This window comes from Bubalus bubalis, chromosome 11 (assembly GCF_019923935.1).
Source record: "Bubalus bubalis isolate 160015118507 breed Murrah chromosome 11, NDDB_SH_1, whole genome shotgun sequence".
Classification (NCBI taxonomy): Eukaryota; Metazoa; Chordata; class Mammalia; order Artiodactyla; family Bovidae; genus Bubalus; species Bubalus bubalis.
This window is the reverse complement of record NC_059167.1, coordinates 42,797,986-42,818,666: the sequence shown is the minus strand read 5'-3', so window position 1 is coordinate 42,818,666 and position 20,681 is coordinate 42,797,986. Positions and strand designations below refer to the sequence as shown.

General features: G+C 38.3%; 1 long non-coding RNA gene and 1 pseudogene across 3 annotated transcripts in view; one reads left to right on the top strand and one right to left on the bottom strand.

The window, feature by feature from the left end:
* The window catches only part of LOC123328043, a 165,566-nt gene that overhangs the window by 96,755 nt on the left and 48,130 nt on the right, over positions 1 to 20,681 (bottom strand). The gene's annotated exons all lie outside the window — the stretch shown is intronic.
* LOC112577847 lies at positions 527 to 626 on the top strand (annotated as a pseudogene).

Below are 20,681 nucleotides of genomic sequence, written 5' to 3'. Positions count from 1 at the left end.
AACAAACAAATTTTCACCCTGTGGAAAATTCTGAAAGAGATGGGAATACCAGACCACCTTATCTGTCTCTTGAGAAACTTGTATACCAGTCAAGAAGCAACAGTTAGAATTTTATACGGAACAACTGACTGGTTCAAATTAGGGGAGTAGTAAGACGATTTCTTGGAGGAGGCCATGGCAATCCACTCCAGTATTGCCTGGAGAATGCCATGGACAGAGGAGCCTGGCAGCCTACAGTCTATAGGGTCACATAGAGTCAGACATGACTGAGGCGACTTAGCATGTACAGCACATGCACAAGACTAGGCTATATATTGTCACCCTGTTTAACTTATATTCAGAGTACATCATGCAAAATGCCAGGCTGGACGAATCACACGCTGGAATCAAGATTGTCTGGAAAAATATCAACAGCCTCTGATATGCAGATGATACCACTCTAATGGCAAAAAGTGAAGAGGAACTAAAGAGCCTCTTGATGAAGGTAAAAGAGAAGAGCAAAGAAGCTGGCCTAAAACAGCATTTAGTACTCTGGCAGCACACATACTAACACTGGAATGAAACAAAGATTAGCGTGGCCCCTGCACAAGGACAACACACAAATTCATGAAGCGCTCCATATTTTACTATGGCCAATTCATACTGACGTATGGCAAAAACCATCGTAATATTATAAAGTGACAAACCTACAATTAAAACAAACAAATAAATAAAAATTTTAAGTCATGACATACACTTTCCAAGTACGGAGTTGAGAAGAAAGCTCATTTTACATATCAGAAACAGTGACATAAAGTAAGTTACCAAAATTAATATTTCAGACATTATACCGCTATGTGCACTTTTTTTGTTAAAAGAAACTATTCTACCTAAGAAGCAGAATACACCACCATGGTTTTATTTTGAAGAATCAATAAAGGTTATACATTTAAGCTGATTGCTTTTTAAAAAATTAATTTAATTGGAGGATAATTACTTACAATATTGTGGTGGTTTTTGCCATCCGTCAACATGAATCAGCCATGGGTGCATATAATTGCTTTTTAAATGAGTTTGGTTGACATTTAAAAAATTTGAAATACAGTCACTAAATTTAGTTATACTATTTTGTTTTGGTAAATGCAATATTCAAAGTTTTCTCTTGTACTCCACATGCCTACTGGAGAAGGAAATGGAAACCCACTCCAGTATTCTTGACTGGGAAACCCCATGGACAGAGGAGTATGGTGGGCTACAGTCCATGGGGTCACAAAGAGTCGGACATGACTGACCAATACTTTTCCACATACTTACAAAGTTTTTATAAATAGATTGTTTACTTGACCTAAAGGGATTCAAAAGTAATTCTTATGTTCTTCAATTTATTCTGACTTATATTGAGAGAGTCTCTATATTTAATAAAATTTTTAATGAAGTAGCATTTAATCTCAAATACATTAAAGGAATATCTTAAGATTGGAAACAAACAAAACTCAACATTCAAAAAACTAACATCATGGCATCCAATCCCATTAGTTAATGGCAAAGAGAAGAGGGAAAAGTGGAGACAGTGACAGATTCCATTTTCTTGGACTCCGAGATCACTGTTGATGGTGACTGCAGCCATGAAATTAAAAGGTGCTTGCTCCTTGGAAGGGAAGCTATGACAAACCTAGACAGTGTATTAAAAAGCAGAGACATCACCTAGAAAGGTCTGTATAGTCCAAGCTATGGGTTTTTCCAGCAGTCATATACAGATGTGAGAGTTGGACCATAAAGCAGGCTATTCAGTTCAGTAGCTCACTTGTGTTTCATTCGTTGTGACTCCAAGGACTGCAACACACCAAAACTGCCTGGCCATCACCAACTCCCAGAGTTTACTCAAACTCTTGTCCATTGAGTTGGTGAAGCCATTCAACTACCTCATCCTCTGTCATCCCCTTCTCCTCCTGCTTTCATTCTTTCCCAGCACCAGGGTCTTTTCAAATGAATCAGTTTTTCACATCAGGTGGGCAAAGTATTAGAGTTTCAGCTTCAACATCAGTTCTTCCAATGAATATTCAGGACTGATTTCCTTTAGGATTGACTGGTTTGATCTCCTTCCAGTCAAAGAGACTCTCAAGAGTCTTCTCCAACACCACAGTTCAAAAGCATCAATTCTTTGGCACTCAGCTTTCTTTATAGTCCAACTCTCACATCCATATATGACTATGGAAAAACCATAGCTTTGACAAGATGGACCTTTGTTGGCAAAGTAATGTCTCTGCTTTTTAATATGCTCTCAAGGTTGGTCATAACTTTTTTCCAAGGAGAGAGCATCTTTTCATATCAGGGCTGCAGTCACCATCTGCAGTAATTTTGGAGCTCCCAAAAATAAAGCCTGTCATTGTTTCCCCATCTACTTGCCATGAAGTGATGGGACCAGATGCCATGATCTTCATTTTCTGAATGTTGAGCTTTAAGCCAACTTTTTCACTCTCCTCTTTCACTTTCATCGAGAGGCTTTTTAATTCATCTTCACTTTCTGCCATAAGGGTGGTGTCATCTGCATATCTGAGGTTATTGATATTTCTCCCAGAAATGTTGATTCCAGCTTGTGCTTCATCCATCCCAGCGTTTCTCATGATGTACTCTGCATATAAGTTAAATAAGCAGGGTGACAATTAACAGCCTTGACGTACTCCTTTTCCCATTTGGAACCAGTCTGTTGTTCCATGTCCAGTTCTAACTGTTGCTTCCTGACCTGCATACAGATTTCTCAAGAGGCAGGTAAGGTGGTCTGGTATTCCCATCTCTTTCAGAATTTTCTACAGTTTGTTGTGGTCCACAAAGTCAAAGGCTTTGGCATAGTCAATAAAGCAGTAATAGAAGTTTTTCTGGAACTCTCTTGCTTTTTCGATGATCCAGTGGATGGTGGCAATTTGATCTCTGGTTCCTCTGCCTTTTCTAAATCCAGCTTGAACATCTGGAAGTTCACAGTTTATGTACTGTTGTAGCCTGGCTTGGAGAATTTTGAGCATTACTTTACTAGCATGTATGGAGAAGGCAATGGCACCCCAATCCAGTACTCTTGCCTGGAAAATCCCATGGACGGAGGAGCCTGGTAGGCTGCAGTCCATGGGGTCGCTAAGAGTCGGACACGACTGAGCGACTTCACTTACTAGCGTGTGAGATGAGTGCAACTGTGCAGTAGCTTGAGCATTCTTTGGCATTGCCTTTCTTTGTGATTGGAATGAAAGCTGACCTTTTCCGGACCTGCAGCCACTGCTGAGTTTTCAAAAACTGCTAGCATATTGAATGCAGCACTTTCACAGCATTATCTTTTAGGATATGAAATAGCTCAACTGGAATTCTATCACCTCCACTAGCTTTGTTCCTAGTGATGCTTCCTAAGGCCTACTTGACTTCCCATTCCAGGATGTCTGGCTCTAGGTGAGTGATCACACCATCGTGATTATCTGGGTCGTGAAGATCTTTTTTTGTATGGCTCTTCAGTGTATTCTTGCCACCTCTTCTTAATATCTTCTGCTTCTGTTAGGTCCATACCATTTCTGTCTTTTATTGAGCTCATCTTTGCATGAAATGCTCTCTTGGTATTCTAATCTTCTTGAAGTGATCTCTAGACTTTCCCATTTTATTGTTTTCCTCTATTTCTTTGCATGGATCACTGAGGAAGGCTTTCTTATCTCTCCTTGCTATTCTTTGGAACTCTGCATTCAGATGCCTGTATCTTTCCATTTCTCCTTTGCCTTTTGCTTCTCTTCTATTCATAACTATTTGTAAGGCCTCCTCAGACAACCATTTTGCCTTTTTACATTTCTTTTTCTTGGGGATGGTCTTGATCCCTGCCTCCTGTACAATGTCATGAACCTCTGTCCATAGTTCATCAGGCACTCTGTCTATCAGATCTAATCCCTTGAATCTATTTGTCACTTCCACTGTATAATTGTAAGGGATTTGATTTAGGTCATACCTGAGTGGTCTAGCAGTTTTCCCTACTTTCTTCAATTTAAGTCTGGATCTGACAATAAGGAGTTCATGATCTGAGCCAAAGTCAGCTCCTAGTCTTGTTTTTGCTGACTGTATAGAACTTCTCCATCTTTGGCTGCAAAGAATATTATCAATCTGATTTCAGTATTGACCATCTGGTGACGTCCATGTGCAGAGTCTTCTCTTGTGTTGTTGGAAGAGGGTGTTTGCTATGACCAGTGTGTTCTCTTGGCAAAACTATTAGCCTTTGCCCTGCTTCATTCCATACTCCAAGGCCAAATTTGCCTGTTACTCCAGGTATTTCTTGACTTCCTATTTTTGCATTCCAGTCCCCTATAATGAAAAGGACATCTTTTTTGTTGTTAGTTCTAAAAGGTCTTGTAGGTCTTCATAACCATTCAACTTCAGCTTCTTCAGCATTACTGGTCAGGGCATAGACTTGGATTACTGTGATATTGAATGGTTTGCCATAGACACAAACAGAGATCATTCTGTCATTTTTGAGATTGCATCCAAGTACTGCATTTTGGACTCTTGTTGACTATGATGGCTACTCCATATATAATGGTCATCTGAGTTAAACACCAATTCCAGTCCATTTTAATTTGTTGATTCCTAAAATATTGATGTTTACTCTTGCCACCTCCTGTTTGACCACTTCCAATTTGCCTTGATTCATGGACCTAACATTCCAGATTCCTATGCACTATTTCTCTTTACAGCATCGGGCTTTACTTTCATCACCAGTTGCATCCACAACTGGGTGTGGTTTTTGCTTTGGTTCCGTCTCTTCATTCTTTCTGGGCTTATTTTTCCACTAATCTCCAGTAGCATATTGGGCACCTACCAACCTGGGGAGTTCATCTTTCAGTGTCTTAATTTTTGCCTTTTCATACTGTTCATTTGGTTCTCAAGGCAAGAATACTGAAGTGGTTTGCCATTCCCTTCTCCAATGGCCCATGTTTTGTCAGAACTCTCCACCATAATCCATTTGTCTTGGGTGGCCCTGCCTGGAATGGCTCCTAGTTTCATTGAGTTAGACAAGGCTGTGGTCCATGTGTGGAGAAGGCAATGGCACCCACTCCAGTACTCTTGCCTGGAAAATCCCACGGACAGAGGAGCCTGGAAGGCTGCAGTCCATGGGGTCGCTGAGGGTCGGACACAACTGAGCGACTTCACTTTCACTTTTCACTTTCATGCATTGGAGAAGGAAATGGCAACCCACTCCAGTGTTATTGCCTGGAGAATCCCAGGGACGGGGGAGCCTGGTGGGCTGCCGTCTATTGGGTGGCACAGAGTCGGACAAGACTGAAGCGACTTAGCAGCAGCAGCAGCGGCAGTGGTCCATGTGATCAGATTGGTTAGTTTCCTGTGATTGTGGTTTTCAGTCTGTCTGCCCTCTGATGGAGAAGGGTAAGAGCAACAAAGCAGGCTGAACATCAAAGAATTGATGGTTTCAAACTGTGCTACTAAAGATGACTCTTAAGATTCCCTTGGACTGCAAGGAGATCAAACCAGTCAACCCTAAATGAAATCAACCCTGAATATTCATTTGAAGGACTGATGCTGAAGCTCCAATACTTTGGCTTCCTGATAAGACCCAACACATTGGAAAAGACTTTGATGCTAATATTGGGAATGATAGCAGGCAAAAGGAGCAGAGGGTGAGGATATGGTTAGACAATATCACTGACTCAATGGACATGAATTTTAGCAAACTCTGGAAGATAGTAAAGCACAGGAAAGCCTGGGGTGCTGTAGTCCATGGGGTTGCATAGCGTTGGACATGACTGAGTGACTGAACACCACCAGCACCTAAATATACATTTCTCCAAAGAAGACACACAGATGGCCAAGAGGTACATTAAATGATGCTCAGAAATGCAAATAAAAGCCATAATGTGATATTACTTCACACCATGAAGGAAAGTCATCATAAAAAGAGTCAACAAAGATAAATGCTAGAGAGGGTATGGAGTCATAGGAACTCCCCTACACTGTTGGTGGGAATGTAAGTTGGTGCAAGCATTTGGAAAATAGGTTCCTCAGAAACCTAAACACAGGGCTACAATATGATCAAGAAATCCCACTCCTAGGCATATACCTGGAGAAAAACATGTTTTGAAAGGATACATGCACTTCAGTGTGCTTTGTAGCACTGTTTATAACAGCGAAGACATGAAAACAATCTAAATATCCTTTAAAATATCAATGGATAAAGAAGAAGAGGTACATATATGCAATGGAATATTACTGGGTCATTAAAAAGAATGAAACAATGCCATTTGCAGCAACATGGATGGATCTGGATATTATCATACTACATGAAATAAGTCAGTTCAGTTCAGTCACTCAGTCATGTCTGACTGTTTGCGACCCCATGGACCGCAGCACGCTGGGCCTCCCTGTCCATCACCAATTCCCGGAGTTTACCCAAACTCATGTGCATTGAATCAGTGATCCCATCCAACCATCTCATCCTCTGTCGTCCCCTTCTCCTCCTGCCTTCAATCTTTCCCAGCATCAGGGTCTTATCAAATGAGTCAGCTCTTAGCATCAGGTGGCCAAAGTACTGGAGTTTCAGCTTCAACATCAGTCCTTCCAATGAATATTCAGGACTGATTTCCTTTAGGATGGACTGGTTGGATCTCCTTGCAGTCCAAGGGACTCTCAAGAGTCTTCTCCAATACTACAGTTCAAAAGCATCAAACCTTAGGTGCTCAGCTTTCTTTATAGTCCAACTCTCACATCTATACACGAGTACTGGAAAAACCATAGCTTTGACTAGATGGACCTTTGTTGGCAAAGTAATGTCTCTGCTTTTTAATATGCTGTCTAGGTTGGTCAAAACTTTTCTCCCAAGGGATAAGTGTCTTTTAATTTCATGGCTGCAGTCACCATCTGCAGTAATTTTGGAGCCCCCAAAAATAAAGTCAGCCACTGTTTCCACTGTTTCTCCATCTATTTGCCATGAAGTGATGGGACCAGATGCCATGATCTTGGTTTTCTGAATGTTTAGCTTTAAGCCAACTTATTCACTCTCCTCTTTCACTTTCATCAAGAGGCTCTTTAGTTCCTCTTCACTTTCTGCCATAAGGGTGGTGTCATCTGCATATCTGAGATTATTGATATTTCTCCTGGCAATGTTGATTCCAGCTTGTTTCATCCATCCCAGTGTTTCTCATGATGTACTCTGCATATAAGTTAAATAAGCAGGGTGACAATTAACAGCCTTGACATACTCCTTTTCCCATTTGGAACCAGTCTGTTGTTCCATGTCCAGTTCTAACTGTTGCTTCCTGACCTGCATACAGGTTTCTCAAGAGACAGGTAAGGTGGTCTGGTATTCCCATCTCTTTCAGAATTTTCCACAGTTTGTTGTGGTCCACACAGTCAAAGGCTTTGGCATAGTCAATAAAGTAGTAATAGATGTTTTTCTGTAACTTTCTTGCTTTTTCTATGATCCAGTAGATGGTGGCAATTTGATCTCTGGTTCCTCTGCCTTTTCTAAATCCAGCTTGAACATCTGGAAGTTCACAGTTCACGTATTGTTGAAGCCTGGCTTGGAGAATTTTGAGCATTACTTTACTAGCATGTGAGATGAGTGCAATTGTGTGGTAGTTTGAGCATTCTTGGCATTGCCTTTCTTTGGTATTGGAATGAAAACTGACCTTTTCCAGTCCTGTGGCCACTGCTGAGTTTTCCAAATTTGCTGGCATATTGAATGCAGCACTTTCACAGCATCATCTTTCAGGATTTGAAATAGCTCAACTGGAATTCCATCACCTTCACTAGCTTTGTTCGTAGTGATGCTTCCTAAGGCCTTCTTGACTTCCCATTCCAGGATGTCTGGCTCTAGGTGAGTGATCACACCATTATGATTATCTGGGTAGTGAAGATCTTTTTTGTACAGTTCTTCTGTGTATTCTTGCCACCTCTTCTTAATATCTTCTGCTTCTGTTAGGTCCATACCATTTCTGTCTTTTATTGAGCCCATCTTTACATGAAATGCTCTCTTGGTATCTCTAATTTTTTTTTGAAGAGATCTCTAGTCAATCCCATTCTATTGTTTTCCTCTATTTCTTTGCACTGATCACTGAGAAAGGCTTTCTTATCTCTCCTTCATATTCTTTGGAATTCTGCATTCAAATGTGTATATCTTTCCTTTTTTCCTTTGCTTTTTGCCTCTCTTCTTTTCACAGCTATTTGTAAGGCCTCCTCAAACATCCATTTTGCTTTTTTGCATTTTTTTTCCTTGAGGATGATCTTAATCCCTGTGTCCTATACAACGTCATGAACCTCCATCCATAATCAGAGAAGTCAGAGAAAGACAAATATCAGATCATATTGCTTATATGTGGAGTCTAGAACTAATGATGCAAATGAATTTACTTACAAAACAGGAACAGACTCACAGAGAATGAACTTATGATTACTAGGAGGGAAAGGTAGGGGGAGGGATAGACTGAGAGTTTGATATTGACACATACACAGATATTTAAGATAAATAAACAAGGAGGACTTACTGTATAGCAGAAAGAACTCTGCTCAATATTCTGTAATAATCTAAATGAGAAAGAATTTGAAAAATATATACACACATATATGTATACCTGAATATCTTTCTGTATACCCTAAACTAATTCACTGTTGTTAATCAATGATACTCCAATGTAAAATTTTTTTAAAAATTTAAAGATATGCTTTGGAGGTGCATTTGTTAAAGTGTTTAGCTTTCTGTGCCTTAATTTCATAATTTTAAAAAGGGAGTTACTACCTGCCTTATGATAGGCTAAGTAAGGATTAAATTATATGTGGCATGTACAATATTCAGCATACTCAATAAATGTTAGCTTTTCCTTTGTGGAAAGAGTACTGGATAGAAAAGACTAGATCCATGCTTTGGTTTAGTTCAGCTATTAACTCAAGATATGGCCTCAGTTGGGAAGGGATGGTGATTATAAATCACAGACTATTAGAGCTCTATGGGACCTTTGGGATTATTGATGTCATCCTACCAGTAAGGAAAGAATAGGCAGCACAGGAAAGTAAAACCATATCCTGTAGGAAATTCTTGGCACTGAATATGGGGTCCAATAAGGCCGTTCCTGTTATGAAACTCTAGTGATTCTAAGTATTCCATAATGTTGCTGACAATTCTTCTATATAAGGGCTCTCTGGGGTCTTTCCTAGTAATTGCATCATTTTATTTCTGTTCTAACTTGACCTGAGTTCACAGGTTTCTCAGAAAAAGCCAGAAAATAATATGTCAAATCAAAATTTATTTTCTTTTCTTTTGCTCCACAATTGTGCATTTTCAATGACTCAGCCCACTGAGAGACATTCTACTTTCAACTCCCCCTTGAGGTACTGATTTCTGCCTGGGCTGGTTGAAAATCTCCAACCAAGTGCAGTGATCAGTCTTAATATCATTAAAAGTAGAACAACAAAACATCATGCTCCTTTTGTCAAGTAATAGGAAGTAAGCAGCATCATTGCTGAAGTAATCTTTCCATTTAAAAATTTTTATTAAGGAAAGAATAAAACATTTTCAGAAGAAGAGATAATACTATAAATGCTTTAATGTACTTACAACTCAGATTCAATTTCTACCGTGGGTAAATAGCATGGGGGAAGGTAGAATCATTTTAAATTAAAAGATACTTAACAGGGTGTTGCAGTTTCAGAAATAGTGGAGACTCTGGGTGGATTGAACTGTTCCTTAGATGATAATTGCAAAATCTGGACTACACACACACACACACACATATGAACTGGAGAGTGACCAAAATCAAAACTACAGGAAAGAAGAATTTCCATGAGTGTGATTTGAAGGTTTTCAGGCTACTGCCTACACAGCTATACAGCAGCAGAAAGCCACCGTCTTACTAATCTGAGCTATCAGATGCAGTTTGGGGCTGGCAAAGCAGAAACTTAGAGGAATTATCCTGGAAGGGAGGGAACTGCACAAGGTGAAATCCTTGAACATATACATACAAAATCTGCCAAAAACTGTGGATGACCGCTAAACTATACATGGCCAGGGAAGACCTAAAGAGGCCTTGAAATATAGAGTAGCTGAGAGCTGAATAAATTGAGTGGGAGGTCATTTGCTATCTACCACAAGGAAGACAGAGTTCTGAGTCTGAGTCAAGCCAAAGTAACTAACTGCCTTCTAAAATAAGACTTACTGTTTAGAAGAACATAACATAATCCAGATACCCAACCCTGTATAATTCAAGGTCTAGTTGCCAATCAAAAAAGCCCCTTGATGTACAAAAAAAAAACAAAAACAAAAAAACAAACCCACAAAAAAATTCACACACAATGAGTGAAAATAAAGAAGAAATTTTAGAAGACTATAAGGTGGAAAAAAAGAAAACCTCTCCCTTCCTAGTATCTGTCCTTCTTGCCTAGACTTGAGACATCTCTACTAATACCAGGGTCTAATTTACCCTCACTAGGCATTACCCATTATGGATCTTCCCTTGTAGCTCAGTCAGTAAAGAATCTGCCTGCAATGCAGGAGACCCAGGTTCGATTTCTGGGTTGGGAAGATCCTCTGGAGAATGAAATGGCAACCTACTCCAGTTTTGTTGCCTGGAGAGTCCCATGGACAGAAGAGCCTGGCAGGTTATAGTCCATGGGGTCTCAAGAGTCGGACACGACTTAGTGATTAAACCACCACAGGCCTTATGGAAGCACAGTCAATAATATCCAATGTAGTATCACCTATTCCAGTTGACGCAGGTTTGATCTCAGTGGGATAGTAGGTAAGATGATGGTATTGATTATGTGGTAGTGTTAACAATGTTGGTGATAATGGTGGCAGACAGAACTGAAATTCTTACTGAACATCAGGATGTAAGAGGAAAATATTCTAAATCTTTGTTGTTGTTTAGTCACTTAGTTGTGTCAGGGTCCTTTGTAGCTATTTAATCTCATTAAATATCATTTAATGAATCCCAGACCTGGACTGGGTTTTTCCAGTTTCTTATCTTGGTAATAAGAGTGACTATCCTGCTTACTCCATAGAGCAGTTATGAGAAAACAAATGAAACACTGACAACAATAGCTTACATTTTTTGAGGAATTAACATTTTCCAGGCATGGTTCTAAGTTCTTTCTTTTTATGTATTAATTTATCTACTACTACTAACAATGAGGTAGTATTTTTACTAGTCTCATTTCATAGATAGAGAGAGATTAAACAACTTGCCAAAATTAATAAGATTTAAAGGTGGGAGTCTGTCAGGGAAGATATTGGATCAAGTATTCTCAGCACTCTTGCCTCTGTTGTTAAGATTTTAAACTGATATAACCACTATGGACAGCAATTTGGAAACAGTCTTACAATTAGACGCTCACTGTTATGAATGGGTTATTTCAATCATGATATTCACTAAGAGAAACTCTTGTATGTGTACAACAGGAGACACAGAAAAAAATCAAGGAAACATTATTTGCCATAGGAAAATAAACCTAATTGTCCATCAATAAGTGAATGGATATATCAACTGAGATGCTCCACAACAATTAAGTGCATATGTATCAGTATAAATAGATCTAGAATTTTGCTCTCCATTATGGTAGCTACTAGCTACATAAAGCTAATAAGTGCTTGAAATATGGCTAATATTAGAAGAATAATATTTTGGACATATTTAGTTAAATAAAATATGTACTGAATTTAATTTTGCTTCTTTTTGTTTTTAGGTGTGGTTATTAGAAAATTTTAAATTAATATGTGGTTCAATTATATTTTTATTGGGCAGCACTGGTCTAGAAAATATAATTTGAGTTAAAATAAGCTATGGAAAAATTTATAAACACCACAAAACATATAAAACAATATTGTCTACTATTTATAGAGCATATATATGCAATTAAAATACAAAAATGTAGACTGAAATGGTACCCACAAAATTCATAATAATGCCCACCCATGGAGAATAGATAGGGGATGGAACCTGGAGAGGAAAACAAAGGGAACCTGAATTTTATTTGTAATATTCCAAATACTTTAGTTAGATAAACAATGTATCTAAAGCCAAAAGGACTAAATACTAATATTTGATTGTTCTTGAGAGTAGGGTATTTTTACATTTTGGTATTTTAACTTTTCAAAAATGAAACAGAGCCAAAAAAATTGAATATCAATAACATCGCACATACAGCACACATTCATTTACACTTTTAACAATTCTTCCGTCATTAGATGCCATATTTAACTAAAGGTTCTGGCAAAGATAAGGTCAAATGAGGACATTAAGGAGAGAGGTTAAAGTCCACATACTGTCATAATTGCATATATGAGTATTCATAAAAGCCAGTGATTTTTGTTGACTATAAGAGTAATATGTGTCCACTGCACAAAATTTGGAATTTAGGAAAAGTATAAAGAGAACAAACAACATTTTACCACAATCCCATCACTAATAGAAAGTTACTGGATATTTTGGTTTATTTTCTTTTAGTCTTTTTGAATATTTGGCTTTTTACTTTTGCTAATATCTGGCAGATATTTTGAAACAAACCCCTGAATGAAATATGATTGTTTTGTCTTTGATCAAAATAATGTTTGCCTTGGGGCTCCAGATTTGGCTTCTGATATCTTTTTAAAAAATAAAAACAAAAAGCAGTGGCTAATACTAAAGGCTGTACCCAGCACACTAAGCATGTTACATGCATTATATAATTGAAACCACTTTCCAAATGAACCATTATAATTCCTATTTTATACAGAGAAAAATGAGGCATAGAGAGGCTTCCTAAGCCGCTAAGAAGGCTCTTGGATGAGATGAAGTTTCAGATTCAAATCCACAGAGTTTGATAAATTTATCTCTATGACATGCCCTCTAAGAGTCTTTGGGTTTATACTGAATTTAGGGGTGTGTGTGTATGTGTGGGTGGGTGGGTGTGTGTGTGTGTGTGTGTGTGTGATGGGGTAGTGGCATAGAACATCTTCTGTGGCCATTACCTGCACCCTACACCTTCATTACACTAACCTCAGACTAAAAGCTGTATCTGGCCCATTCTAGGGAGATTCAAATTTCAGATAAGCAGTGACAATGTCCTCTTGAGGTTAGGCAGAGAGTCAATCCTCAAATACACTTTGTGTTGTTTTAGGTTCAGAGATCTTCTCTGTAGCCATTGACCCATTCCTTAACAACCCTCAGCAGGCTGCAGTTGGAACAAAGAACCTCAGAGTCCCAGAGTTACCAGTGTCAGAGACGACATACTGCTTCCTGTATCTGGACACATAAACAGGTATAAGTGACTCAGGTGAACTTTGTTCATGAAAGCTGTTGTTGTTCAGTCGCTAAGTTGTGTCTGACACTTTGCGACCCCATGGACTGCAGCACACCAAGCTTCCCTGTCCTTCACTATCTCTCAGAGTTTGCTCAAATTCATGTCCATTGACTTGGTGATGCCATCCAACCATCTCATCCTCTGTTGCCCCCTTCTCCTCCTGCCCTCAATCTTTCCCAGCATCAGGGTCTTTTCCAGTGAGTCAGCTCTTTACATCAGGTGGCCAAAGCTTTGGAGTTTCAACATCAGTCCTTCCAATGAATATCCTTTAGGATTGTTAATGAAAAGATAATTTTATCTCACATTAACAGAAGTCTTCATTATACTTTGCCATGGGCTAAGTACTTTACATGTTTTGCAATGCTTTATTTCATTTCATCTTTGTAACAACCCTATAATGAAGATTCTAATACGATTCTCAATTCACTGATAGACAAACTGAGGCTTACAGAGGTTGGGGATGTTGCTGAGGATATAGAGATAATAATGGTGGAGCTGTCCATACTTTCAATCTGAGAACTCCAAACATCAGAGGCCATACTCTTCCTCTATCTTTTACCACCCACACCCCTAGCATATAAAGACATATTATTTCCCTTTGCTAAGCAGTGTACTGTGACAATGTTTGAAGCCAGTAGAAGAAACATATTTGATATAGAATTCCCTGGACACTGGTATAGCCAAACAGATGGTTCTTTTCTTTTCCAACTACATCTTTTCCTTCAGTTTCCCCCACCAGACCTGCCAAGTTTGGGATGGGTATCTGTTATCAACTCCTGGACCTATCCAGTTGGTATCCAGATTGGTCCTGAACCCAATGAAGCAGATTTTAAATGACTTGTTTTTGTGTTGCACATTGCAGCCTAGGAGAAAACTGGATAGTCACCAGCTTATAAAAATAAGGAAATGAGAACCATGCTTAAGAGGAATGAGGCCTGCCAGTGAGCAGAGAGAGGGATTAAACTTTCAAAATATGATGGGCGATGAGGGTGGGGCAGGGGATGGGTAGGCAGAGGATGAATCAGAGTTTGAAGGCAGCCTTAGCCAAAGAACTGACCGACAGACAGACCCTGGGCACTTAATAACTCTGGTAACTTCGTAAAAGAATGGAAGATATACTCAAGGTAATTTTTCTTCAATTCTTGTCCATTGGAGACTGAGGAGCAGTCATCACTGGGGGCCTTCAGAGTTGAGATAACATGCTGATAGGGGTAAGACCAAAGGCAGGATGAAGTCAAATGTACCTGCTGCTGGGACCCAGCCACCTCCTTGGCCTTAAAGCAGCACTCAACCCAGTAGCCTCCCACTGTATTGTTAATACATGTCCCGATAATCACTATCCCAGGTTCGACTAAAGCCCTGAGTCTTTATAATATTGCTTACACATGGTGAGTATCAGATAGCAAGAGAACACCACGGTCCTTGATGAGCTGAAGAACACAGCCTCTGAGGTCAGGAAACTAATTAATTAATGGGGGTGGGGTGGGGGTGGGGGTCCAAGCCTGTATCTGAGAACTTGATTATTGAATCAGAGATAAAATGTGCACAGAAAAAAGAGTAAAATAAAAAAGTGAAGGGAAGGACTCCTACTTTTCCTACTCTTTGTCCTTTAACCCAGCAGTATGTATCTGCATCAGTTCTCTCGCTCTCTTACCAGGGGTTGTATTGCAGGAAGAAGAATTGTGTATTTTAAGAGCAATGCAGCCAATGCCCCAATATTTGGCTGAAAGAAGAAAAAAATGGCAAGGCAAGGAGGAAAATGAAGAACTGGAAAGTAATGTCCTCAAATTTCCTCTGCATATGATTTCCCAGGCTCTAAGAGCAACATTTGTCTCTCTAAGTGCAGGCTTAAAGTGAGTCTCCATAGTCATCTAAACATCATAAAAATCTGTTTTCATTATTCCCACCCTTCCTAGGAGGGGATTAAGTCACTGATCTGAGACAGCCCTGCCAATTACTCTGACCTCTTTCTTGACAGGAGCTGTTGACACTTGCTTTGGTTCCTCCTTCTACAGGAAATGGGCTTCCCTTGTGGCTCAGCTGGTAAAGAATCTGCCTGCAATGCAGGAGACCTGGCTTTGATCCCTGGGTTGGGAAGATTCCCTGGAGGAGGGAAAGGCTACCCATTCCAGTATTCTGGCCTGGAGAATTCCATGGACTGTATAGTCCATGGGGTTGCAAATAGTTGGACACAACTGAGTGACTTTCACTTTTCCACAGGAAAGTGGCACTATATCTGTATCTCAGTGCAATACTGTCACTGGCAAGACCTCCAAGAATAGAAAACAAAACAACTAATGACACGAAGGGGATATAAAACTCATCAAATGAGACTGTTGCCCGAATCGAGAATTGACTCAGAGTACCAGTTGCTGTCTCCAGTGACAACACGAACTCCCAGCAGTCAATCAGGTAATGATTAGACTAAAGGGAGATGTATGTTTCTGAGCTGCTAAGGCACCGCCTCTCTGTGCATTTCTGAAGAATTCATGGACCTACTTTATCCTGATTAAGTGACTTTGGAGAAGAGAAAAGTGGTGACTTCTTACGGAAGCTTAAGGCTGGTCCCTACTCAAAGTGTTTTCTTGTAGAGAAGAACAGTATTAAATCAACCAGACTTCTCACTCATAGTCTGCTGTTTCAGGAGGAAGGTTTTGTGGCCCTTCCTTTGTGGCTGTGTGCTTGGCATTGTCACTCTTCCCGAACATCTCTGTAAGCAAACACTCCTTTGAGGTTTCAGTACACTTGTTCTTCTGCTTTCTTTAATAAAATGCATCCTTGGAATTCAGAGAATCTGCTCATTTACTTATTGGCTTAAACATGTATAGAAAGAAATTTCTATTAGATACATAGTTTCTGCATTCATCAGTTCTACCTGCATACTATTACAAACATGTTCTTTGGGGCACTTACATAGTTGTGGAAGAATCTTGCCCTTAATGTCAAACCTTTATTAAGCACCAGAGAACTTTCTCAAAGGTGAAACTGGTAAGATGAAGAATGTGGATAAGAATCAGGCTCTCAACTCAGACAAACTGAGGTTCACTCTTTGCTCTGTCACTTAAATTGTTGTTGATTTCAGGCAAGTTGCCTCACCTCTCTGACTTTTTCTTTAAAGTGAGCATGACAAATAACTATAATAAGGTTGCTGTGAGGCTTATGCTATGAGCCTGGCTCATAGTAAGAGCGCAATATTACTATTAAAAAATGAAACATGGACCCTAATTTTGTGGAGTTCATGGTATCATATAAGGGAAAGAAAATATTTAAAGAGATAAATAACACATCTGGACAAAACTGCTATAACTGACATGCTTAAAAAAAAACAACAACAGTAAAGCACGGGCAAGATAGCCATTCATTTTTGTCAGAAAGGACCATGAGTCTCAGAGAGGAAGTCCTATTGGATCTCATTTGGCTGATAAGTGAAGAAGGGGGTTCTAGGCAGGGGAAACACAAGAGAAGAGACAGAAAGCCATGAAGCACAAGAGAATGCAACCATATGGAGTTGATAACCCTGTCCACATGAAGGAATGCTAAGCTTTCTGAACTTTGTGAATGATTAACTCCCATTAATTTATAGGAGTAAAAGTGTACATTTTTATTTAGCCTGATGACCAATCTACTACAGAAGATGAATTGGCTAGAAAGGGAAGGATGGAGACACTGTGGAAGCACTAAGATGATGACTACCCATCCACCTTTGGTCCAGTCGGTCAAAATACAATCAAATTTGGTTTTTGACTCATTGACTTTTCATTCAAGAGCACTGCATTCTAATTGTGTATTGTCATTCACTAAGTCAGAAAGGGCAAGAGCCATGAAAAGAGGCTTCCCAGTCATAGTTACTTTAAATTTGTTCATTAACCAGCTCATCTGTTCATAGAACATCTTATTTGTCACACCACTCCTTTCAGTTTGTTTGTTCAGCCTGATTATCCAAAAGGTCAGGGCTGAATTGCTACTGAACACGGCCTGGATTAAACATGTTTCCAATGTCCAGTTGAATTTTTTTCTTTACTTTTACATGCAAATGTACACTAAAAATTTACAAAACCTTCTAGGTTTTCAAAGAAGTCAAAGAAATAGGGAGACTTGCAGTGCAAGTCAGAAGAGCTTTCTCTTTCTGCAGTGCAGGAGAAAACTCAGTCCTTGAGAGGACGGGAGAATCCAGCTTAACAAATGCATTCATTAAAGCATACACAGAAATCCAGAAAAGTTTCCAATGAAAAATGGTGACTGAGCCAAGGTTTTGTACCTTTTCTCAATGCTATTCAACAAGTTCTTGCCTACATATTGTTAAATGTCCTTCTTAAAATTTTTTTTCTAGTTCTTTTGGGAATAATCTGTATATTACTAGTTTGTTTCCATGGTGGTCAGGAAAATTAACTTTATGACTTCGATTCTTTATTGTTTATTGGAAACTATTTTATTTTTCAGCATACAGTCATTTTGGCAAATTTTCCATGTGTATTTGAAAATACTGAACATTCTGTAGTTATTCTATGCATGACTGTGGAATCGTTTATTTCTCCATTTAATTCTGTTAATCTTAAAAATAAGGCTATTTTACTAGTTGGATGTAAATTTAGGTTATATATCTTCCCTTTATTTTATTAAAATGAAATGTCCCTCTATTGCTATTAATATAATATAGTAATTATCTCTAACATTTAATACTGAAATATTTAGAAGTATTAATCTTCCTTTTAAATTTGTCAAAATGAAATCTTTAAAAAAATTTTATTGGAGCATAGCTGATTTACAATGTTGTGTTAGCTTCAGGTGTACAGCAGAGTGAATCAGTTATCCATATACATATATTCACTATTTTGAAATCTATATCTCTAGAATTGTTGAGTATAGAAATTTTACTTTATGTCTAGTAATACTACATAGTAAAGTATTTATAATTATTCAATTTCTTTCCTTATTAGTTGGCAACACTCTTATTTTGGATCTCAATTATTATATGTTTAATTATAATACCCTTTGCTTCATATAATTACAATTTTTCTCAATTGATGAGAATTTTTAAAGTCTATTCCCTTAGTAATGTTCAAATATACAGTACAGTATTGATATCTATATTTATCATGTTGTATATTATGTCACTGGAATTGTTTATCTTATAACTGGGAAGTTTGTACCTTTCGACCAGTTTCACAAATTTCCCCCATCCCTGAACTCTTTGCTTCTGGCAACTATCAATCTGTTCTGTTTTATGAGTTCAGTTTTTTTTTTTTAACCCTCAAAACTTAAAAAAATTTTTCAAATATGTTTTTTAATTGAAGCATAATTGTTTCACAGAATTTTGTTGTTTTCTGTCAAACCTCAACATGAATGAGCCATAGGCATACATATATTCACTCACTTTTGAAACTCCCTCCCCATCCTACCCCTCTAGGTTGATACAGAGCCCCATTTCAGTTTCCAGAAAGTGAAAGTGAAGTCACTCAGTCATGTCCGACTCTTTGTGACCCCATGGGTTGTACTACCACGCTCCTCCATCCATGGGATTTTCCAGGCAAGAGTAGTGGAGTGGGTTGCCATTTCATTCTCCAGAGGGTCTTCCCAACTCAGGGATCGAACCCAGGTCTCCTGCATTGTAGGCAGACGCTTTACCATCTGAGCCACCAGGGAAGCCTCAGTTTCCTGAGACATACAGCAAATTCCTATTGGTTATCTATTTTACATATGGTAATGTAAGTTTCCATGTTACTCTTTCCATACATCTCACCCCTTCCCCCCTCTCCCCATGTCAATAAGTCTATTCTCTATGTCTGTTTCTCCACTGCTGCCCTGTAAATACATTTTTTTAGATTCCATATGTAAGTGAAATCATTTAGTATTTGCCTTTCTCTGTCTGATTTATTTTGCTCAGCATGCCTCAAGGGTTTATAATAGCTTAACACCATTTAACTCTCCTTGTGCTTTTGGTATTGTGTGTTTCAATACAATACATATTTTTAAACCCACAAACATTAGTATTATTGTTTTAATTAATATGTATTTATATTTACACTGTAGTTATTTTTTCTGTTGTTCATTATTCCTTTCTGCATTATTAAACCTCTTTCAAGGATCATTTTCCTTCTGTAAAAAATTCTTTAGTATTTTAGTGAAGGACAAATGATGATGAATGCTAAGCTTTTGTCTGAAAAAGTATTTATTTTGCCTTCATTTTTGATGAATATGCTCATTAGGTACAGAATTCTAAATTCACATTTATTTCCTTACATTATTTCAAAGATGTAAATCAATTGTTTCATGGTTTCTGTTGCTTCTATAAGAGTTCGGCTGTCAGTCTTGCTGCCTCTTTGAAGGTAGTGTGTTTTTTCCTTGCCTTTTAAGAGATTTTTCTCTTTTGCCTTTGTTGCAATTTTACTATGATGTGCCTAGACATGGTTCTCTTTGATTTCATCCTGTTTTCATTTCATCCTGATTTCCTTTCTATATCCTGAGATTTGCAGACCTTCCTGAATTTATGACTTGATATCTTTTGATAGTTTTAGAAAATTCTCATTCAGTAACTTTTCAAGTATTGCGTCTTCCACAGCCTCTCCTCCAATTACATGTATGTTAAATCTTTACATCCGATTCCACATATCTCTTATCTCTTCAAAAATTTTTAAAATATTTTTTCCTTCTTTGGACTTTATTTTGGACACTTTCTACTGACCTTTTTTTCAGTTCACTAATCCTCTTTTCTGGTGTGTCTAATATGTTTTTAAATCCATTTTTTAAATTCTTAATTATTTTATTTTTTGTTTGAAAATTTCCCTTTAATTTTTTTCACATATTCCAGTTTAATGAAATTCTCCATCTTTTTGTTTTGTCAAAAATTCCAATCATAATTATTTTAGTGTTTATATTTGATAATTCTAATATGCAAATCACTGGTTGGTTTATTTCTATCATTTGTTTTTAAGTTACATTTTTGTTTTGTTTTCTAATACACCTAGTAATGGGTTTTCCAGGTGGCTCAGTGGTAAAGAACCTGCCTCCTAATGCAGGAGACCTGAGTTTGATCCCTGGGTTGGGAAGATACCCTGAAGAAGGAAATTGCAACCCACTCCAGTATGCTTGATGGGAAATCCCAAGGACAGAGGAGCCTGGCAGGTCACAGTCCATGGAGTAATAGTGTTGGACATGACTCCAGTATTCTTGCCTGGAGAATCACATGGAAAGAGGAACTTGGGCTACAGTCCAAAGGGTCTCAAAGAGCTGGACACAACTGATCAACTTACACTTTCACTTTCCTAACTAGTAAAGTTTAACTGAATGTTGAATCTAATGTTTGAAATATTATAAGACATCTGATTAGTCATCATCTTTTAAGGAGTATTTAATTTTCTTCTAGCAGGCTGATAACATATGGGCAGATTTTTTTTTTTAAT